Source organism: Vespula vulgaris, chromosome 14 (assembly GCF_905475345.1).
Source record: "Vespula vulgaris chromosome 14, iyVesVulg1.1, whole genome shotgun sequence".
NCBI lineage: Eukaryota > Metazoa > Arthropoda > Insecta > Hymenoptera > Vespidae > Vespula > Vespula vulgaris.
In genome coordinates, this window is record NC_066599.1 from 3,187,501 (window position 1) to 3,211,912 (window position 24,412).

Genomic DNA, 24,412 nt, shown 5'->3' on the forward strand with positions numbered 1-24,412 from the left:
ATAAATATCTATAAAAATGGTTATCTTTATTCACAGAACAGGAGAAAAGAGAAGGGAAGAAATGAGAAAAAGAAGTTTTCAAAGGAACAGAGATAGAGAGATAGAGAGTAGAGAGAGAGAGAGAGAGAGAAGAAAAATTATTATTTCCTGGAAATTCATTGGAGGCAGTATCGAGGTCAAAGTATGCACGACTTGTCTATAACGTGCTAGATTCGGTGTAAAAATTTCATTCTTTCTTAGAAAACTCGACAGGATAGAAGGCGACCGCGAAAAACGCAGACATCGCGGAAAAACCTGTTTGAATAATTCAAGTCTTTCCACTGAGGGCTAACAGTGAGAAAGAAAGAGAGAGAGAGAGAGAGAGAGAAAAAGAGAGAAAGAGAGAGTGTCGACGAATAAGAGCGTGCCGCGAAATTTTTATCTCCACCTTTCCGCACAATCACTATTTCGAGCTCTTCTCACTATTCCTAGTTTTAATAATCATTTTATTTTTATGTAACTACTATCTCTCCACACACATATATATATATATATATATACATATATATATACTTAAACTCAGTTATCAAAATACTCATCGTAAAGAATTTTATATTTATCCTACCAATGTAAATGTATCTCTTTTTTTCTTTCATATATTTCAATTTTCTTTTCTCTCCTTTCTTATATCTCAATACTCCATTTAATTTTTTTTTCATGATGAACCTTTTCCAGTACTATTTATTTGCATAATAAATTTCATTGAAAATATTTTAATATCAACTTACATAATATTCATACAATATCGTTCGTTTAATATTAAATATTTTCATACGCAGGATTGATAAATGATAAAAGTGCAAATAACAAGATGAATGATTTTGAAAAAAGATACACACACGTAAATATATATGCATATATATATACCTATATGCATGCAAGCATACATACAGATCTACAAAGTAGATCAGTTGCTTCTTGCGAAGAAGGAATGAACATAACGGTGAAAAGCGACGATTTTCCTGAGAAAATTTTCAACGCACGGATCTCACTTGATAGCAGTGCAAGGTGAAATATTGAATTTCTCAAAGCGTTGATACGTGCGTAGATATATGTATATGTCTATGATATCAAGTACCTATATAAATACATACATACATATATATACATATGTACATACATACATACATACATATACATTATATAAAATATATATATTCTTTACATCATATAGTCGCACGATTTCCAGGATCTTTTTTCTTTAACGTGTCTCTCGTATCTCACTTCTTCCACTGTGCTCATCGCACGTATGCCATACAATAGGCACATATGGATTACAATGGCTCTTGTCATACGTGCTATACATACTCATGATGCCAGGATTTTATGAAACAGTCGTCGTCGTCATCGTCGTCGTCGTCGTCGTCGTCATCGTCGTCGTCGTCGTCGTCGTCGTCGTCGTCGTCGTCGTCGTTGTCGTCGTCGACGTCATCGTCGTCGTCGTCGTCGTCGTCGTCGTCGTCGTCGTCGTCGTCGTCGTCGTCGTCGTCGTCGTCGTCGTCGTCGTCGTCGTCGTCGTCGTCGTCGTCGTCGACATCGTCGTCGTCGTCGTTGCAATCTGGCTTCATAGTAACGATCGATGTATCGATCGTAAGACCTCGATCGTCGACATTGTCGTTGTGTTGGATCGATACTCAGGAAGTCTATAAAACAAGCTATAAACTGGCGAAGATTTTCCTTCGAACGACGTGTCTCTTTTCGTCTTCTTCCTCTTCCTATATTCAGTACGACTCTTTTTGATTCTCTTTCTTTGAAATATACGTCTCCATATATATTTTTATTATCATATGCGATATCAGAGATTTTTATTTATTTTTTTTTTTCTATGTTAGTATATGCATATGTATGTAGAAGAAATGTATTTGAGAAATAATTTTGTTATTAAAAAAACATATAACGTTATTGTTGATTATTTATTTAAAATAATTGACTTTTTTTTTCTTCTCAGAATACTTTTAACGGATGTTCGATTATACAAAACTTTATTGTCTATGCGTAAAAGAGTCTTCACGGATTCTGTAGAAATTTAAAGCGGCGATGGTGATTTATTCATCGTTGAAATAAATTATGAGAATTATGGACTTTAAGCAAACTCATGGGGCGTGATTTATTTGCTCGTAAATTAATCCATTATATAGTGAGTACATAAAACGTTCTTATATTCCTCTTAATAAGATATATCTAATTACATATGAGAAATGTTGATTATGAAAGTGACCCAAGCTCTTTGAAATATCGAAAGACATACATATCTTGTCTCAGGCGTTATTTTTTTAAATTATAAAATAACATAAAAGAATTATCTCTTAAGATTAAATATACTTATTTTTTCTCTTTATTATTATTATATAGAAAAATAATATATAAATAATACAAATCCAAATGTTAAAATATCTCGAAACGAATAATATATGATTTAAACGATTCGATCGCTTTCAAAATCATTCGAATCATATGTATGTATATTTAGAAATGTTACGATACGTTATCAACGATCTTATCAACGCGATACACATTCGATGCTATTTTAAAGGTGATACAAATTTTGTAAAGTGAGATATAGGAAGTAACGAAACTGGCAGATTGGTGTCGTACACGCAACGAGGAAACTGGTAAGACGTTTCGTGTATCTACATACAAACGAGATCTCTGATGGTAAGACTGCCTAAGGTTGACAGCTGTCTAAGAGTTTTCACCGCGACGACGAAGACGACGACGACGAAGACGACGACAACGACGACGACGACGACGACGACGACGACGACGGCGACGGTGCTATCTCCATAGCTGGATCAATTTCCTGGATCCTTTTCGTGGAAGAAGGACAAGATCCTCGAGGTTCTACACCACGTTATCGGAAATTCTTCTCTTTCCTCTATCGTCTCACCAACCTATATAGATTCGAGAGTACACACGTACACACATTTTGATTTGCTCGGGAGATGAAAGGGAGCGAGATAGATCGAAGACACAAAGACGTTTTCCAAGAGCTAGAAAGAATTTAGAAAGAGGTAAAGAAGTGATAGTTATGTACACAATTTATTTTCAAATTGAACTATATCTTTGATATAGTTATTATCATCATCGTCATCAATGTTTCATTTTTAATATTATTTGTATTGATTTCTTGGTATTTTGAATTATTTATTTTAAACGAAGTATTGGATTACTTCGTTTAATCAGTTTAACCAATATATTTATTCGATATTCTTCATAATTTATTTTTTCTTTAGACAAAAAAAAAGATGAGGATAAAAAGTAGAAGATGATGAAATAAAAATAATTTCGCAGTATTACAAGCGAGTCCAACTCAACGTTGGATCATAGACAAAAAGGAAAAGGATCCTAATTGAATGTTGATCAACTTTACTCACGCTCTTGGAAATATTCAATAATTTCGCGTTGACGTATCCCAGGAAAGCATATTAACACGTCGACTACGTTTGGAACGTAATCTACGAGTTATGCATCTCGCATCTAATTTATTTTCCATTCCGCTCTAGTTCCTCTTAGTAGAACATGTCATCATCAGTGCTAGATCCTATCTTAAGAATCGTATTCCGGTTTTAGGTGAAACATACGTTGAGGAATAGCTAGAGCTCCCTTGGATGCCTAATTCGAGAACGAACGTTGCCATTAGTGGTCGAGTGCATTCGTGTTTGTGAAAATTTCAGCCAAAAAGAAAAACTAAGAAACTGAGAAAAATAGAGAGCGAAAGAGAAAGAGGTACGTGGGGAAAAAATGGAAAAAGAATGGAATTCGTTGAGAAGTGGTAAGAGGAGAATGAGAGAAAGAGAAAGAGAGAAAACGAGAGAGAGAGAGAGAAGGGGTCGTGGACTGAAAGAACGAAGGAAAACAAACGTAATAAGATAGGAGAAGGGAGTGCAAGTGCGAATGCACGGAAAACAGAAACTGTGATGGTACGATGAAGGGGTTGAGGGGAATATCGAGAAAGAGAGAGAGAGAAAGAGGAAGAAAGAGAGAAAAAGATGCAAGACGAGGTGGAAGGATTGGAAAACGGAGAAAAGGACAGATATACCTTGCAGATGGAAAGAGAGAGAAAGAGAAAACAGCGTAGCAAGAAAGAGAGAGAGAAAAAGAGAGAAATAGATAGAGACAGAGACAGAGAAAAAGAAAGAGAGAGAGAGAGAGAGAGAGAAAGAACAAGAAGGGCTTGGGAGATGGAGAGCTCTCAGCAAATTGGAGAGCCCTGGCCTTTTCTATTGCATGCCCGTTTCCATTCGCACGGAAACATCGGGGTCCCGCTCTCGTCTTTCTCTCTTTCCTCCCATCACTCCCACCCTTTTCTTCCTCACCGTTTCTCGCTACTTTCGTTACTTCTCTCTTCATCTTTCTTTCTTTCTTTCTTTCTTTCTTTCTTTCTCTCTCTCTCTCTCTCTCTCTCTTTCTTTCTTTCTCTTACTTAGCTAGTTTCTCTTTTTCTCTTTCTCTCTGCAGAAGTAAGAGCCTGGTCTTGCAACGAGGGTCACTTATCGTCGCGACCATCTGCGAGTATCGTCCACAGTCAGCGTACTGTCGGTCTGAAGTATGTGCCGACTCCAGTGCCATCCGATAAGGCTTTTCGTATCAGCGTGCTAGGAGAAAAAAGTGTCCTCTCGTTGCGGTCACGCTTACTTCCTGCCCTCTTTTATTTTCTTGTCTCCTATCCTCCTTTTTACTATTTCTCCTTTATTTTCCTCATTTCCTTTTTTGAAAAACTTGGAATACATAGGTAGATAGTTTTCAGTAGATACGCTCCTATACGCGGACACTTTTGTTCTTTGATCGCCTGAATGAATAGGCCGATCGTAGATTGTGAACAAAAATTTTCTTTCATTTTCACTCTCGCCTCCCCCTTCTCCATCTTTCTCTCTTTTCTTTTTTCTTTTCTTTTCTTTTCTTTTCTTTTCTTTTTTTTTATTATTTGGAGGGAGAAGTAGGTTTTTTTCTATACTCTCTCTCAGAAAGAGAACTCTTTTCTTTTTTCGGTAGTACCTCTACCACACGACCGACCCATCCTCCCCTGTCTCCTTCCTCCCTACCTTTTCTTTTTCACCTGAAACTCTTAGACTCAACACGCTTTCGCTTTTATCCAGGTCCACGGAGTGTAACGTTCTATTGTAGAGAAAGGTAGTAAGCATAGTCTCCGCGTCTACTTTGAACCATTCTTGAATCGAAAGGCGAAATCGATATTACCTTCTTCTTCTTTTTCTTCTTCTTCTACTTCTTCTTCTTCTTCTTCTTCTTCTTCTTCTTCTTCTTCTTCAACATCACTGGCGAGTGGCTCCTACTGTCTTCTCGCCACTGTCTTCATTAAGTGTTCCGGCTGCTTCGGCTAAATGAGTTAGTCAGGTTCTGCTCTTTGGTCCCGAACCTTGATTGCTTCCAAGGCGTTCTCCTTTTTCTTCACTGAAACTACTTCACGTTCTCAGGCCAAGATATCCTTTGTCGTGGCTCAACGCATCAGTCAAAGTAACTATTCCGTTCCTCTCGTAAGGACCTTTCACCTTCTCATCTCTCTCTCTCTCTCTCTCTCCCTCTCTTTGTCTGTCTTTTTCCCCTTGTCTCTCTTATTCACTCTCTCCATCTCTCTCCTGTCCTCTATGGAACAAGAACACTCCTATCAATAGAGTTTTGGGAATCGTTCGATTGGATCTTACAGTCTAATAGCGATTCCATCTTCTCGACGTACTTTTTCGAAAGCTAGAGAAATTAATTAAAACGCCGCAACGCGGATCACTGCACCTGCCTTTTAATTGATCTCTCACTCTTTCTCTCTCTCTCTCTCTCTCTCTCTCTCTCTCTCTCTCTCTCTCAGCGCGAGTATTACTTTCATCCCTCCTTTTCCTCTTCCTCCTTTTCATCTTTTTCGTCCTTCTCAACTCCTACTCTTTCTCCGTTAATCTCTTGTTTTTCTTTCGCATCGACTCAAATTTTCCACTATTTGTTCGTTCAAGAGTTCCAAATCGTGACTTTTCAAATCCTTCCGCGAACTCTTTCATCGAAACTAATTCTAAATCGATTTCACGTTAACCTGTTAACTCTATAAATATATTTTTTGAATGTGTATGTAGATATATATATATATATATATATATATATATATATATATGTTACGTAACAAAAATAAAGAAATGACGAATACACTCGTCAAACACATAGTATACGCAGTTGCTATAAAATTGAATTAAATTCCAACGCAGTGGTAGTTGGTTTTCCCTTCTTTTTTGTCTTTTTTCTTTTTCTTTTTTTTCTTTTTTTTTTTTAATTAATAATCATATTGCTTAAATTCATCGACGTTGTTAACGAAATTTAATCAGTGTACTCGTCATACGAAAGAAAAAGATATTCGTTATTTTGAATAAAAATTTTAGTAAAGATTAAAAAATATTCGTAAATTAAAGATAATTGAAAATATTTTCAGACAATGTTGGATTGGTTTCGATTGTCTTGAGAAAAATAGTAGTAAGTATCAGAATGAATATATTTAAGAGTTTTCTATCTGAATGTTGAAACGTACACTTTGAATAAAATCGTTTGTTCTTCTCCGTTTAAGGATCGGCCAGGTGGACAGTAAATAATCTTAGATCGCAAGGAAACATCCTTTGAGGTGTCGTTCTACTTTTTCAATAGGAAAAGGGTTGACAAACTCGTCTTGTTTGTTATTACCTACGTTCCTTTCCTCGTTGTACATCGTAATACTCTCCTCTTGTACCTACGTTTTTCCTTCCTGAGAAACTTCAATATTTGCCGTAGTAACGACGTAGAAGAATTTTTATTTGCTTCATAAAAAGAAAAGAAGAGAAAAGGAAAGAAAAGAAAAGAAAAGAAGAAGAAGAAGAAGAAGAAGAAAAAGGAAAAGAGAAAAAAAAAGAAGAAGAAAAAAAATATAAGGACCACCTCTCCGTAAGTTTTTAAGATAGAGAAAATAAACTGGGAATGCTTATCGGATAAAATCGAGGAAGCGTACCGTAGTACCTGCTCGAAGGATGATGCTAGATCTTTAATGTTTGTAAGTTCGGCGAGAGAGGCCAAATTGAGAGGGGTTAAGAGGGCAGTAGCGGGAGAGAGAGAGAGAGAGAGAGAGAGAGTTAGGGCGGTAGGTTAAGCTTTGTAAGAAAGTTTCCGAGTAGTAAAACCAAGTTGAAATTAAATTATGAATTTTCTTATTATCCGACAAATATGGCAAACGATGCATCTTCTTTGACGCTTTTGATCTTGTTAATGGTTTTCATTCGGCAATGTTTCATAAGTTTAAAACTTTTGAAAAATGTTATTCGATCGACGATCATGCTTATATCTTATTGCAGTTTTCCTATTAGAGATTTTCTCTCGTTCCTTATAACATATATAATATACTCGGTGCATTTTGAAGAAAATTAATTGTGTTTACGTTGGATCAGGAAGTTCACGAGCTTAATGAATTTTAGAAGTAATCGAAGGATTTACCGATCAGAAAATCTTCTACTTCTTCCTTTTCTTCTTTCTCTCAATATTCGAATGATCTAAATAAGGAATAATCTTGTAAAATTTGTTATCTCTCTTTTTCAGAGCTGCATATCAATCTATGTAAAGACAATATGCATCGATCTTTATCTTTGCTGTAATTTCCTTTCGGTTGAAAATCAAAGGATAGAAACAGAGAAGAAGGATTTTTATGTATCTACTACTGAAAGAAATGAAAGAGAGAGAGAGAGAGAGAGAGAGAGAGACAGAGAGAGAAAGAAAGAAAGAGAAAAAGAAAGAAAAAAAAGAAAGAGTGGTATGGTAGAAAAGGAACTGGTATGGTTTGAAAGCTTCGGCGAAAAAATTGAGAACAACGTCATTCCTGAAACAGACGACAGATCATTCGGAGTCGTACTAGTCTAGTCTACGATGCAATGTATCCACTTCCTCGCTACGCTACATTTCTCTGATTTCGTATCCCGTGTATCCCATAGGAATTCTATGCGCAGAACGTTCGTTCTTATTTACTCTCGACTCTCGACCCATCGTCATCAAGATCTTACCAGTGCGGCGATTTCGTATCGCACGACTGAATTCGTCCCTACTATTCGAAAATTTATCTTTCACGTACATACATTCTAACTATATTTAGCAAGTTGATTAAATAACGGAACGAGAATCGTCCGGGTTTGAAAATTTATGTAAGTTTTTTCCTTAACGATCGATATAAAATCAAAGTTAGGATGTACAGCTTAGCAAATTGAATACATCACTCGATCGGATGTTACCGTATAGAGATTGGTATTTACATTAAAGTTAAGTAATCAATCGGAAATGTTGTATCCACTATTGGACTTTTTAAATCGATTGATTAACGTTTATTAATTTGTGATATTTGTAGAATGTAAATAACAATTTGTATTTCATTTTTTGGGGCTGCTTGAATTTTACCTATGTGAATTTCGAAATTAGATTAAATTGTAAAATAGTAAGGATTTATTTCGTTTGAACGTTTTCTCCTGTGTGAAGCGATTCTTACGAGAGAATAAAAGTAAGAGAAAAAATATAGATAGATAGATAGATAGATAGATAGATAGATAGATAGGTAGATAGATAAATAGATAGATACAGAAAGAGAGAGGGAGAGAGATAGAAAGAGAGAGATTAGATATCGCGCGTTTCCGATGCAATGCGTGTTCCTTTAGATCGTTGTAGATGCAATGGATAGGATTGGGAGATTCTGGGAGAAGATGGTACGATCTTGGGGTCGAGACTAAGTCTTATCCGTTGGGAAGGAAACTCGCTTCGGATTCCAAGAGACATACTCCAGTGCGTTTGACTTGATGCTTTACACAACATCTCTCTCTCTCTCTCTCTCTCTCTCTCTTTCTTTCTCTCGCTAAATCTGTTAAACCCGATCATGATTTCTCGCGTTTAACATTAATAGTACTAATTTTATTATCGTTTTAACAATTAACATATTGATCCTCGAGAGTTCATTTTCTATATATTCCATAATATGTTCGTATATACTATACTTTGTGGAATTTAGAAACGTAATTTATAAATCAAAAGATATTCATAATGATAATAATTATGAATAAATAAATACATACGCATAGACACATATAAAATATCTTCTTTTGATAGGATCACCGGAGATGATCAAGAGTATTCGAGTGGACTGCGATTCGATTCCTAATTCGCTCAATTTCGGATGCAATTACCATGTCAACGCGGTTAGCTTATCGATCACTTCGATTCGATCACGTGAGTGACATACACGCACGTATATACACATACATACATACATACGTACATGCATACCTATACTCACACTTACATATGTACATACATGCATACATATATATGTCCATACATACGTATAGTAGTCTCAGTACCACTCGTGGAATTTCATTAGAATCGATTTTGTCAAGGTTCGTGACGGGTTACGATACGCTTAGCGATTTCGAAGAAACGGTCGAAACTCATCGATATTAGGCTCCCACGTAATCGATCCTTTATCCTATCTCGTTTATCATAGATTTCACGTAAATGATTTTCTCACGTTCGAGCTTATAAATGTCACTTATGTGTATACGTACGTACGTACATACTTATATGTATGTGTGTATGTGTGTATATGCGTAGAAAAGTACGGTCGATGAAGCACGTATTAAAATTCAGTATGAAACGATCCCAACCATGGACCACCTCCATCTCTACCTCCACGTCCTCCTCCCACTCTTCTTTTTCACCCTAGCGAATGCATCGACGGAATCAAATTTTAAAGATGCATAGCATCCATGAAAGGATCGTATTCCATTGAATCCCGAATTCTCCGGGCTGGAAGTTCCGCGTCCCGTGCGAGTATAACTTTTACGGCATTATCGATGAGGGTAATTCCGTGTCCCGAAAACCATATCGTGTTTGTGCAAAACTTTTGATCGTATATATATATATATATATATATATATATATATGTATGTATGTATGCATGCACATGTATATATATATATATATCAAGAGAGCGAGAGAGAGAGCAAGAGAGAGATAGAGAGAGAGAGTGATTTACGTTTAAGTTGCTCACACGAGCGTGTAGATCGGAACAAGAGATCGATATCAAACTTTCCACAACGCAACTCCGACGCGTAACGAGGCACGACGTTAACGTGTGTGTGTGTGTGTGTGAGAGTGAGAGAGAGAGAGAGAGGAAGAGATAGAGATAGATAGAGATGGGGAGAGGGGAAAGATCCCAAAGTGGATTGCCCGTGATTCATGCATTGATGATTGGTGCAATTGTCATGTCAACGAGTGGCTTCACGGTCGCTTTGATTCACTCCCGGTACGAAACTATGGAATTCCATTACCTATGAACTCATCCTCTCTCCTTCCCTTCCCTTTTCACTTCTCTTCTGTTCTCTTCTGTTCTCTTCTCTATCACTAACCTCCCCCATCCCTTCTATTCTCACTCTTCTCTCATCGCATGTCATCCTTTCGTCCGACAAGAAGCACTTGTAGTACTTAGCCGAATGTCGTACGCTAGTTCATTGGATCGTATGAAATTATTCTCACGTTTAACTTCCTTTCTGATTTCATTTTAAATCGGTGAAAGATCGGTTATTATATCGCGTGTTCGTTCGTTCGAAATCATTGATCAAATATATTTTATTTATATTAGATACATATGTATGTATGTTTGTACATATGTATAAATTGGTTCTTGACTGACAATTTATATTGGAATTTGCAGAAATTTTGTATTCGAATTAACATCATTACTATGTTTTAATTAATCTCTCTTTCTTTTTTTTTTTTTTATTATTTCGTATCTCTGATTTACTGAAAATTTTAACATCATTTAATTCGTATATCAATCAAGAGTTAATCCTTAATTAAATTAATAATGTTTTGCTTTCTTTTATAGATTCGACGAATGAAGTTTGTACGATGATCGATGATTTATCTCGATCAAGAGTATTCCTTTGTTCTGATCAATGAAAAATTCTCAACATCGAGCAGCTATCAAAGGAAATCGTGTATTACTGGTTGGTTACATGGAACATATTTGCTGAAATTTGTCCTGGTTACTGGCAAATGCATCGCTTGTTATCCTATTATCTGGATTATGGTGCGTTATGTGGAGATCTAGTAAGTGGTCCATACGGCAGATTATATCACATTATGATGATAGCTAACGAATACGTTAGAATGATTCGCTTTAAATATGTAAACAAGTCATCAACGATCATTTTCTTTTTTATCTCTGATACTTTCTGCTTTGTAAATTCTTCTCTCTCTCTCTCTCTCTCTCTCTCTCTCTCTCTCTCTCTCTCTCTCTCTGTCTCTGTCTCTCTTTCTTCCTTCTCCTCTCTCTATCTCGGTCTGTTAATATATAGCCATAAATTAGCATCGATTCTATTACGAGATGCAATCGGGGAAGTTTATTAGATGGGAAATAACTTCGCGTTAGTGGGACGTGTGCGATCGATTTGGAAGATAGATACTAAACTGCGTTACGATCTAGCGGTATTTGCTTCAATCAAAATTATTAACAATTTCATTGTTAATCGAAACGGACGAATACTTAGACATTTTTTCGTCTATTCTTTTTCATATATATTTCATGAAGTAGATTTTATAAAAAATGTATACAAATTTGTCTACATTCAGGGGGTTCTTTCTACATACAATATAGAATACTTTCAGGGGTTCTATTTGCATATAAGGTGGCCTATTTTCCGGGGTTACTTGTACATACAAATGTAGCCTATCTCCAGGGGCATCTTTCAGATACTTTTTTTCTAAATATTCTCTAACTAAAAATAAGATTAATAATTCGATATTCGATTGAGTTGCTTAATCGTTTCAATTTCCAGATGAATTCGTGAGAAAAAATAATCGTAAATGTAGATAATGTTCTTCAAGACAGATAAAAATTCGACTTTCTTATCGGTAACAAGCGACACGAGTTCGAGTTGGAAAAAGTGTCTAAAGAATAGCTTGAGTGGGAGTGGAAACAACAAACGGATAAGACATTCGAGTAAAAGTTTTGTCGAGAGATTCTTGTGAACGAAACAACGCGGAGTTGTTCCATATCGGACAACTCGCGTATTTTCCGCCGGTATTATGTCCTTTTGTCGTTTACAAATTAGGGCTTGCCTCTTTACAAGTTCCTATCTACGAAAACTTTCTACGGGATTATCGGTATCGCGTAAACCGTGAGACGTCTGACAGAGTATCGGATTAAAGCAAATATCTTCTACGACGATACGCCTTTCCTTCGTTTTGAAACACTCAATCGTTGTTTCTCTTCACAATATCGTCGTATTTCTTTTCATAAATCCGTCAGAACAATTCCTACAAATTTTCTATTTTCTCTTGGGATGAAATTATTTCGCGCTCATAATTCAACATAATTTAATATTTATATTTCTAATTTTTTTCTCTAATCTTGTTACTTTAAAAACGTACATCAAAAATAATTGCTTGTCTTGTATTTTTAACTTCATTTTTGTTGACATTATAGAAAGAGAGAGAGAGAGAGTAGAGGAATACGCTCGTATACCTGAAAGGATCATTTCCCGGTTAAACGAAAGAGAGAACGTTACACTTTTGTACGTTTACGTACGTCCGCCTATAAATAACCGACGGCCGCTTTCCGGACAGTCTTGTTAACGTAAAAAGAGCGAGCGAAATGGTCACTGTACCGACGGACGAACGACCTTTGCAAAAAAATAAAAAAAGAAAAAAGAGAACAACTAGAGAAACAGAGAGAAAAAGAAAGATAGAAAAAGACAGTAAAAGACAGACAGACAGAGAAAGAAAGAAAAAGAGAAAGATAGACACACACAGAGAGAGAGAGAGAGAGAGAGAGAGAGAGAGAGAAAGATAGACTAAAAAGAAAAAAATTGACGAGTAGGTGGAAACCGAGGAAAAATCGGTTAGGTGAGAATGTATAAATTTGCGTGCGTGTACGAAATGTGGACGATAAAATTTTTGTCATTCTCAAACAGGTCCAGTGCGTTTTGACGCAGAGAAATGAATACTGGGGATGGTGATGGTAGTGGTGATGGTGGTGATGGTGATGGTGATGGTGATGCCGATGGTGATGGTAATGGTGGTGAGGAGAATGTGGAAGAGAAAGAGATAGAGGAGAGGGCTTAACAGTGATATGGAAAAATTCGTAATATTTCCTACGGATTCTACGTCGTGACTGTTCACAAAATTTACGATCGATCGATCTTATTTGCATTCACGTCCGGTTAACCGCCGCTGGTGTCGGCGTATCAATTTTTACGAGCCATCATCGAATACTTTTTCAAACGTGAGTCTTCGACCGTGTCGAATCAAAGCAATCGTGTTTCTCTAATGTCTCGCCTGTATAAATAAACGTATGCATTTTGTAGTTTTCTTTTTTTTTTTTAGTTTTCTCGTTTTTCATTTTTTTTTACCACTTTTTAACTCTCTTTGTTCCTTTTTCGTTGTTTGTTTTTTTTTGTTTTCTTTCTTTTTTTTTTTTTTTGCAAAATTAATCGTAGATACGAACATTTACGAGGGCCATTCACGAGATTAGAAATATTTGGAATTTCTTTAGTTCGTATTTCTGATTTTGCTAGTCCGACGACATTCTCGATAGGTTTGTTCTACGTCCGTTTAGCGATAAAAGCGGAAAGTTTCGTGTTTCCTCGAACGTCAGGGATCTTTGGAATTCTCGAAATCCCATTAACCTGAGATTTTGTCCGGGAAACAGATCGCATCATTCGATCGGGGGCCTTTTCTATTTCTATTCTTATCGAATCGATCGTTAACTTGGTAAAAGGATTGTGTTCGATCGAATCTTACTAGAGAACTAAGGACATTAAGCGACGTAAAGAATATGATTCTCTGAAAAGTTTCTAAATTGAAATCTTCCCTTTTCTAACTTTATAATCTCGTCTTTTCTAATAAAATTAAGAGAAGTTTTCTCGTACAAACGATATCGAACGTAACGAGCATGTTCCAAAGAATTACTCTCTTTGTTTTTTCCTTTTCAAATAGGGAAAAAAAAAAATGAAATCCTCTCTTGTTACTATTTTTTTTCTTCACAAATGGTGGAGATATTTTTCCGTGCTTATAAAAAAAAAAAGAGAGAGAGAGAGAGAAAAAAAAAGAAAAAGAAAAAGAAACGAAAGGAATGGAAAAAACAAGAAAAAGAAAGGAAGAAAAGAAATAAGAAAAAATGAGAGGAAAAGTATTCTAAAAATCGATTCAACTCAAACATATAATTCTTTTTAACGATATCACCCGGTATATAGTATATCAAGTTGGCTCTCGACAGAACTCGTGAGTCAAAGTTACACCACCGGTCGTCAATTCGCTTTTCATTGACAGTACCTGCGTTGAATTTAGTGCTCAGGGCGGGAACAGGAAACGAATCGCCGTTGACAATGATTAATTGATTGGAACGAGGGTGGTATAGTAGCAATCCAGATCCAGGCCATAACAGGCAGGTAACGACGTGTGATCATGGCCTTCCTCTGTCTCGTTCGATACCTACATCAATTTTTACGAGCATAAAAATCGAAGATTTTGGAGATTTCGTTGAAAAGAAGGGGGAGAGAGAGAGAAAGAGAGAGAGAGAGAGGGAATATCGAAAAGCGAAGGATCTCGTTTATATTAAATATGCAAATATTCTTTTTCTAAAGACATCCAACAGGAATGAAATTCTTTTTTCGTTTCAACATGCGCGGAAACATTTGTCTTCTTTCATTTTGTTACATCCTTTTTTCGTTTCTTGTTTTGATTTTCTTTGTCTATTTTCTTTCCTTTTCTTTTTTTTATTTATTCTTTTATCGTCTTAGATTTAAATAACAAAAAAGAGAGATTTATATAAAAAAAGAAATCATCAAGGCTCGAGCGGCGTTCTCTGTTTGGAATTATACGTTTATTAATTGAACTGCAGTGATAAGCACGAGCAGTAAATCAATAGAGAGGAGAAAGAGAGAGAGAGAGAGAGAAATCAAAAATTCACTTAAAGACGACAGAAAGAGAGGAAGAGAGAGAAAGAAAGAGAGAGAAATCAAAAATTTATTTAAATCAGACAGAAAGAGAGGAAGAGAGAAAGAGAGAGAGACAGGATAAAAGAGAAAAGATAAAGAAGAGTGGCTTGAAGGGTGAGATTTTTTAAAGCGTTAAGTAAAAGGAAAGAAGAAAAAAAAACAAAGAAATTGAGAAGAAGGCTCCCAGTAATTTACTTATAAGATTACGAATAGGAAGGTATCTGATGAAAACCACAACGAAACTCGGCATAAACCATCGAAAGAAGTTTCGGGCTAAAGTAAGAGAGAAAGAGAGAGGGAGAGAGAGAGAGAGAGAGAGAGAGAGAGAGAGAGAGAGAAACCGCTAAGATGTTGTTTTATAACTGAGGAAGTGGCCCGTTTGAAAAGAGCTTCCTTCTCTCTTAATTAATAAGCCTGAAAAGATGGCTCTCCTTTAGAACTTACCTTATGATTTTAATATCGTACCAACTTTGCTGCAAAAGCTCATCGTTATCTTTATCCTTTTTCATTTTGTTTTTGTTGTTTTTGTTTTCTCGTTATTTTTTATTTATTTATTTATTTTTTGTATTTATTTATTTTTTCGTTTTCCTTTTGTCCTATCCTTTTTTCTAAATCGATTGATGATAATCATCGTCTAACGACGGATTATATATTTGTAAGAGTTTTATCATTTACAAAGTATAAATAATCGATGATCTTAGCGAATTAAATGAAATAGAAGATAGAATGAAAAAGAAATATTAATCTGATACAATAGATCGTTAATACGATGATCCAATTAAAATAAGCTTCGTCTAGCTTCGTTTACTTTTATGATTTTTTCCAATATCACAACACTATCGAACGTTAGTTTCGTGTCGATCATTGTATACGCTTTGTTTATAGTAACGAATTTAACTTCGTCTATCCGGACTCACAGTTTAGCTTCGAACGTCGAAGGGAAAACAAACAAGAGCTTAGAATCGATATCTCTTATTAAAATTTGTCGTTGATAGATTTCCTCTTTTATTCAGGTAAACGCATATATATATACATATACATATATGTGTATGTATATATATATATATATATATATATATATATATATATATATACACACACATACGTGCACTTACTAGTAACGTTAAATATCCTTTTAACGTTCTGATCGATTTTAGCAAAGGATTTTCCTTGTTATTCGTATACGTCGAGATTTTCATTATATTTTGATTTTGAAATGTATCAAGATAGAGAGAGAGAGAGAGAGAGAGAGGATGTAATTACTATAGTAATTAGAGTGCCATCCAAGAGTGACAATTAACATTTAACTAAGATCGAAATAAATCTTGTGTTTGGAAATTAAGCAAAGAATCGAGATCCTGATTTAAGTTATTCTATTCTAATGTATTCTATAATGCAGAGAGAAATACAATAGTTTCCAAGATAAAGAGGGAATGGAGAAATGGAGTGTGTTTAGAAAGTGAACCAAAAATCGTCACCCTGGCTTAAACTATTCCATTCCAACGTATTCTAAAACGAACAGAGAATTAATTTCCAAGACGAGAGAGAGAGAGAATAATTTTGAGATTATCATTAATCCGTATTTGAAATGTTTATTTCAATGTAATGATCATCGAAGGAATTTAATTATTATAGTAATTAGATCTTTATCGAAAAGCGACGATATTAATTTTAAAATAGAATCGAAACTAAAGGTTGAAACTTGAATAGAAGCTAAAGAAAGAATCGAGATCCCAGTTTAAGTTATTCCATAAATTGATGCATTCGAAGAGAGATAGGAAGGTATTTCCTTGACATTTTCTTTGAAAAATTCGATTCTGATCGGAGATAAAAGAGATAGATGGAACAAGCTTGCACGTATCATGGTCGTCGTAGTTGTCGTCGTCGTCGTCCTCGAGTTTATTACACGCTCCATACTTCGAAACAATGCGAGCGAATTTGTATGGAAAACATAAGGAAAAAGGGACAGAACTCGACGGGGAAGACAATGCGGTTGGAATTTTTCGAGGTTCCAGTTTTTCGAGAGAACGGACAAATATTTTCTCGGCGGTGGGACGACGTTTTCCTTCTCGACGATTTTTCCTTTAAAAAGGAAACTCGACGTGCTCTGTCCGGATATACAACCGCGGGAACACGACGTTCTTCCCGAATTCCATTTCGTTCGTGTTTGAAATTACATTGGAAAGTTTCCTTCGACCTAACATCGTCCACTTTTCGAACGTACCAACGAACGAACGTAGAGAGAAACTTTAACGCGTTCTCGTTATCGAGTAATTCGACAGGCGTAAAAACATTTCCCCGAAAGACCCCAAATCTTTCATTTCCTTTATCTTATATACGATTTTCTTCTCTGTATTTATTCGCTTTATCGATCTTTTATTTTCTTTTCATTTCCTTTTTTTTTTCTTTTTCTTTTTCTTTTTCTTTAACGCAGGGTGTTTCTGTTTAAGAACGTTTTGTAAGATTGGTGACAAGATTGTAAAAAATAATATAATATTTTTTGGAGAAGGAAGGAAGGAAGGAAGGAAGGAAGGAAGGAAGGAAGGAAGGAAGGAAGGAAGGAAGGAAGGAAGGAAGTTGAGCACGTTCGAAACCAAGAGGATTCGCTTTAAAGATCTGCAAGCGAGATTATTGCGTAAGGAGAATATCTCGTAACGGTTCAAGCTGTTACCAAATACGTGCCTCGATCTAACTGGCTAAGATGCTACAAAATCGTAAGATTATGTTCTACGAGAATATCAGAAGATAAAGTGTAAGAGAAAGAAAGAGAGAAAGATAGAGAGAAAAAGGGATTGCTTAAGACAGTAGTTTATATTAAAAATTATGATCACTCTAATATCCGAGTAATTTCACAGTAGAGTGTTCAGAGCTTTTCTGCTTTGACCTTGTTCTCCCTCAATCTCTTTATATCTCTCTCCCTCTCTTTCTCTCTCTCTCTCTCTCTCTCTCTCTCTCTCTATCTTTCTCTCTCTGTTCATTTTACGAAAACAACACAAGCGAATTTCGATCCGTAGCTTAGCGAGATAACTCTTCTCGAAACGCGTGAGATAGGTGCTCTGTTTTAATCCAGTCTGTTCTCTCCCCTTTTCTCCCTCTCTCGCTCTCTCTCTCTCTCTCTCTCTCTCTCTCTCTCTCTCTCTCTCTCTCTCTCTCTCTCTCTCTCTCTCTCTTTCTCCGTCTCTGTCTCTGTCTCTCTCAGCTGTATAGGACAAATTAGCCGACCTAACGTCAAATAAATCGAATTAACAGAGCCCGTTAATGGGATAGATACTTGCACTCGGCCAAAACCTGACGACCTAAGCTCGACGAGCCAGATAATCCACTTATAATCAATAATTATTTAACATACCTTTCCCACGTCGAACGTTCGATCATTGCTTATGATCCTTTTATCGATCCCACTCTATAATCTATAATCTATTGTTTCTCGATCAAATTTTTTTCTCTTTTCGGTATTTTTTCCCTCTCTCTTTCTCTCTTTTTTCTTTTTCTTTTTTCTCTTTTCTCTTTTCTCTCTCTCTATCTTTCTTTCTCTATTTTTCGTTATCGTCACTTTCGAAAATACTCTCGCGAGTGTTCGATCTCGCACCATTCGGTCATATCAACCAAACGTTCGTTAAACCATTTTTATTCATCGATTCATCGTAGCGATTTAAATTACAGGAAAATCCTCTGATAATATAGAAACGTGTGTGTCCATTTAAAAGGTACAACCGGAAACGTCGACGGTGGTTCGTGTTCGATCAACGGGTAAAACGATAGTTATTTTGCGTGCGAACAGATCCGATCCATATCCACTTTCCTACCGATTACTCTGTCAATAATAATTAATTTCTCTGTCTCTATTCTGTCGTATCTCGTTGAAAAGTAAATTCGTTAGCGGCCGCCCGCAATTACGTTGCAACCGGAAATATTTGCCAAGGGATGAGGTCGGATGGTATGGTGTGGTATGGGAGAGAAGGGAGGGGGTGGGAAAGTGGGAGAGAAGGGAGAGCGTTAAAATTTCGCTATACTTGTTCCTAAATCCCCCATACATTTATCATTATATTACGTTACCCTATGTATATGTATTCATGCATGTATATATGTAGGTATGAACGTATTCGCACGTTACGAAACCCTTTAGTCGAATTTCACGAATTTCTGCATCGTTCTGCTCTATTTGACGATTTAAAACATTGAAGGAGAAAGAAAAAAAAATAAAGGAGAAAAAAGAAAAAAAAAAAAGAAAAGAAGAAAACCTACAGGGAAATCCTATAGGTAATCGACTGTGAGGGGAATTAATTTGGACGTTAACTATCTAGTCGCAAGTCTGTTGACTCTGTTAGTGTTTGATGGTGACGATGGGAGTACTAACGGACTCCTGAGAGATTATCTTTCTACATGGAAATTAATAGGAAAGCGTAGTAGACGGTAAATTAACCGCGACAATTCTATATTGTTTCCCGAGATTCCGGAAATTTTATAAAGAGAGAGATAGATAGATAAACAGGTAAATAGATAGGTAAATGTACGTATATATACATACATACATACATACATACATACATACATATATATATATATATATATATATATATATATATATATAGAGAGAGAGAGAGAGAGAGAGAGAGAGAGAGAGAGAGAGAGAGAAGGGATTCACCATGCATTGAACGCATTCAAATCGAGATGCATCTTGCTCAGGCTGTTGACAATGTTGCATCCCTTGCGCGCTCCCCCTAGTTTACAAGAGATATGTATCGAGTGCGACTTGCGAGCCACCCTAGGGCACACAGGGTCAACGACCTCGAACGACGAGTTTCTATTTCCAAGGTATCCTTTGGCTCGTGTACATATCGTACGTACGTAAGTACGTACATACATACGTACATACATATGTATGTGTATGTGTGGTATATATATATATATATATATATATATATATATATATATATATACATACGTGTGTATACTCAGCATACCTGCGTAAGATTTGATAACGTTCCACTTCTAACCACATTAATTTTCCGGAAGAATTTTCATTTATCACTTAACCACCAGCTTGCAACTATCTAGACGATGAATTTCTAATATTTTCCCCTACCATTACCTCTATGATACTTAAGCTCGATCTATTCGTTATCAAGAAATTCCACGTGACTTCTTTCTAAAGAAAGATAGATAGATAAATAAACAGATAGAGAGGAAAACAGAGAGAGAGAGAGAGAGAGAGAGAGAGAGAGAGAGAGAGAGAGAGAGACAGATAGTGTATCAAATGGAGTAACTAGATTCTATAATTTTTTTGAAATTCCATCTGTGAGTAAAATGCTCTCGCTAAGCTTCACTTTAGAGTATGTATAAGTTTTACTTCCTTCCACCGTGTCGAATCTCATGCACTATGCACTTTGAAGCGAAGATCAAAGCCAACGTAAAGTGTGTGTGCGAGTGTGCGAGAGAGAGAGAGAGAGAGAGAAAGATAGGTACGTGGCCAAGCTCGGACGAATTTCTACTTTCGAAGCCGTCAGCTTCGCATAATACATACACGATTTTTGAAACGACCAACCCGTCGTTACTCTACCTATGTTATACACATACATACATACATACACACACACTCATATATATATATATATATATATATATATATGTATTTATGTATATCTTTACTCTAGGTAAAACGCGAATACGGAGAGAGAGAGAGAGAGAGAGAGAGAGAGAGAGTTCCGAATTTATAATATACCTCGTCCGATCCATGAATTTTCTCTCCATTTTTATATTGTTACTTACTAGCGATAGGAACTCTCATTCTTATTCTATTTTTTTTTATTTCCTGGAACGTAAAAGCATCGTCCTATTTTCGAAAGGATAGCATAATCTTTCTTCGAGTCTCTCCTCTCTCTTTCTTTCTCTCTCTCTTTCTGTCTAATACGTTCATATTTGATACTCGTTGATGTGCAGAACGCGTCCTACGATGGCAGTCACGTATACGAGCTGGTAATTTCGCAAAATGAAGTCGAACTTCATGCTTTCATAGGCCTCTCGTTGAGAGATTCTCATTCACTTAAAACTTCGGATTTCACTTCGAAGATAGTTCGTTGAGTTACGAATTTCCTTACGAGTTTGTGAGAACGTATTTTGAAGTTACATTTGAAATGTGATTTTTCTTCTTCTTCTTCTTCCTCTTCTTTCTTTTCTTATTTCGACGTAACAGTAACAGCAATAACATTTTACGAGCAATGAAATTACTCGTTTCATATTTTTCTTTTTTCCTTTTCGTCCTTTTTTCCCTTTTTTTCTCTATATTTTATCTCGTTTTATGTTCTTCTCTCTCTCTCTCTCTCTCTCTCTGTCTTTCTCTCTCTCCCTCATTTTTTTCTTTCCCCTTCGAGTAAAGTTCCCTCGAGCGTGACGTTATGTTCGACTTTGATTCTCGACGTTTACGATCTTACCACGCAATTCTCGAGTAGGAATTCTCGGGGAACCACAAGTGAGAATTTCTACGAGGACGAAATGTCGAGAGAAATCGGGATCGAGAATGGGCTTTACGAAAAGGAGCTTGAACGGCCATTACTTGCTCGAGGACACATCGAAACGTGTGATAAGGTTCGACTTTACGTTGGAATTCAACCGATTCTTTCTTTTTCCTTTCTTCTTTCTCTAATCTCCGAGATAACTCGTAAGATCGTAGGAATCCAATCGGAAATGTTACAGATTGCCTCTTTTTTTATTCGTTAAAACGGACTCAAAGATGTTAACTATTTGCATATTCCATAGGAATTATTTGTCATTAGCAATTGATAAGAAAGAAATTTTTAATATTTCTAATCGTAATTCTATAAAATTTTTCATAAGAATTTGTCGTATTATTTTTTATACATCTTTGTGTTTAAGAACTCGACGTCATATTTAGCGTAGCTAATTAGGTAGTTAGTGCTTAGAACTCATCAATCAATCATTGACATCGATTATAGAAAATACTATCGATTTTTCAATATCTAGACAAACTACTTTATATATTTTAGTCCGTGTAAAAAGTATTGCCTATTGTTAGGAATTCGGCGCTAAAGTAAGTTCAACTAATTAGCCGCTAGATGGTGTTTGGAACTCATCAATCAATCATTGCTATCGATTATCGAAAATTCGATCGATTTTCCAATATCTAAACATATTACTAGTTATACAACTATATAAAAATTGTTGCCTATTATTAGGAACTCGACGCTAAAGTTAATTCCGTTAAATACCCGCTAGATGGTACTAAAAACTCGATTATCGATATAGATTATTGAAAATAAGTATAGATCCTTTCGAGCATGTAGTCTCGACGAAGTATATAAATAAAATTCATCTTTCTTTTTTTTCTCTTTTTTCTTTTTTTATTGTAATATAAGTCATTTGAAAAAATTGCTTAGAAATGTTTTGTACTTGGATAGGAATTATATAAAAATAATATTCTCCATGTTGCGGATAGTATCTTTAGGCAGACGTTTTATATAGATATATGTAGGTACATATATATATATATATATCGAAGATTACATAGAAAACATGTATTCTATTCATACACGATCATGTAAATAGAGGAGGAATATAGATCAAAGCATGTCGGTACCGCATCGAATGTTCTCTGTATAGTTTCAAAGTATTTTCCTTTTGACCTTGCGAAAAGGCTATGCTAGTGATGTTGGTACATAGGAAAAGGCCTGTAATCGTTTCGTTGAAAGGATCAAGAGATCGAAATCTAGAAAGAGAAAGAGAAAGAAAAAGAAAGAGAAAGAGAGAATTTAGCCATTTCTCGCTATAGTACACGTTGAAGTATTCGAACGAATAGCATCAAGTTTTTACTTTGGTTGTCCGAGTTGTAGACCACCATCCATCTTTCATGGAATTCCCAATTGATCGCAAACAAGATGACTCCGTTACGATCGTTCTCGCGACCGCGAACTTGCCAAAGTGAGAAATGGATGTCGTACGTTTCTTTACTAACGTATTACCATCGAACTATCGCTGCAGACTTTTTTCTATGAATTCGTTTTTCTTATGAAACGTTAAAAGAAACGACAAATACGTAGAAATGGTTTGATTATTTCTGTTTCTTATTTTTCCTTTTCTTTCTTTCTTTTTTGTGTTTTCTTCTTTTTCACTCTTAGCATACGACGACGTACAAAGGAAATTATGCAATTAATTTTTTGCTTTATTCGGAAAACTCTCAACTCGTTTAATGTCTCGAGATTGTTGGTGGTTTTCTCTTTCTTTTTCTTTTATTTTTTTTTCTTTTTTTTTTCTTGTTAAAATTATTAGATTCTTCAAAAAAATATCGCTAACGTACTATCGATCGATCTTATCATTTTCTTATATTCATTCAATTTTATTTTATTAACGATAGCGTAGATGAAATTATATATATATATATATATATATATATATATATATATATATATATACAGACAATATTTTAACGAGGAGAAAACTACGTAAGGAAAATTCAACGTCGAGTCTCGCGAGATCATTCTCAATCTTTTATTTTTCTAAAAATACAGGACGGACTAAAAGTTCCTAAGCTTGCAGTTTTACAAAGTGAAAGAAAGAAAAAAAAAAAAAGAAAAAAGAAAGAAAGAAAGGAAAAAAGAAAGAGAAAGAAAAAAAAGAAAACGAAAGAAAAAAGAAATAAGAAATTAGTTCAAAAAGTCTTGAGAAAGAATAATTGATTTTTATAATAATCCATTAACTTTTGTTTCAATCATTCTGTAATTAGGTTCTTCCAAAAATGTCCCGCTTCGCTAATGTTCATTTTTATTTACGAAGAATTTCGTTTGTTCTTCTCAAGATAAACGAGGATACATAAGGAATGATGTAAGATCAATTTTTGCCTAAGACGACTCATTAATACATTTTCTTGTTAATTACATAGATATCTCTCTGCTTGTAATTACAGTAGCCAGACGTTAACAAATGATTCTCTCTGGTCGAAGAAACCCTATAACGAGGGATATATATATATATATATATATATGTATATATATCTCTGTCTCTGTCTCTTTCCCCTTGGTTCAATCATTCATTCGTTCGTTCGTTCATTCCTTCATTGATTCATTCATTTATTTATTAATACGTTCATTCTTTCGTTCATTCTTATGACAAATGAAACTATAAGTCGGACACTATACACTCTATTTATATTTACTATAGGTTATAAATCGATTCAACTGTCGCTTTGATTTAATCCTACCTTTAATCTTCCTATCCGTGATCGTAATTAAAGCATCGAGACGTGCATAAATGATCCTGTTGGTTTATACAGATTGACTATAGAATAGTAACTATATGTTTTGTCGATCTTGTCCACTCTCTCTCTCTCTCTCTCTCTCTCTCTCTCTCTCTCTCTCTCTCTCTCTCTATCTATC

General features: G+C 35.5%; 1 long non-coding RNA gene across 40 annotated transcripts in view; it reads left to right on the plus strand.

Moving 5' to 3' along the window:
• The window catches only part of LOC127069093 (uncharacterized), a 32,567-nt gene that overhangs the window by 4,359 nt on the left and 3,796 nt on the right, over window positions 1–24,412 (plus strand). For 4 of the 40 annotated variants that reach the window (XR_007783299.1, XR_007783289.1, XR_007783319.1 and 1 more), the window contains 10 exons: window positions 819–1,047; window positions 1,988–2,176; window positions 2,573–2,651; window positions 2,710–3,050; window positions 3,273–3,765; window positions 6,464–6,504; window positions 6,596–6,945; window positions 7,591–8,186; window positions 9,136–9,255; window positions 10,913–11,136. This is a non-coding gene — a long non-coding RNA (uncharacterized LOC127069093). Of the gene's footprint in view, window positions 1–36; window positions 182–818; window positions 1,048–1,228; window positions 1,764–1,987; window positions 2,177–2,572; window positions 3,051–3,272; window positions 3,960–4,497; window positions 4,586–6,463; window positions 6,505–6,595; window positions 6,946–7,590; window positions 8,815–9,135; window positions 9,256–10,912; window positions 11,137–12,514; window positions 12,934–13,001; window positions 13,394–17,532; window positions 17,741–24,412 lie in introns of those variants that run through there. The other 36 variants (XR_007783304.1, XR_007783294.1, XR_007783298.1 and 33 more) reach the window with 36 other exon arrangements.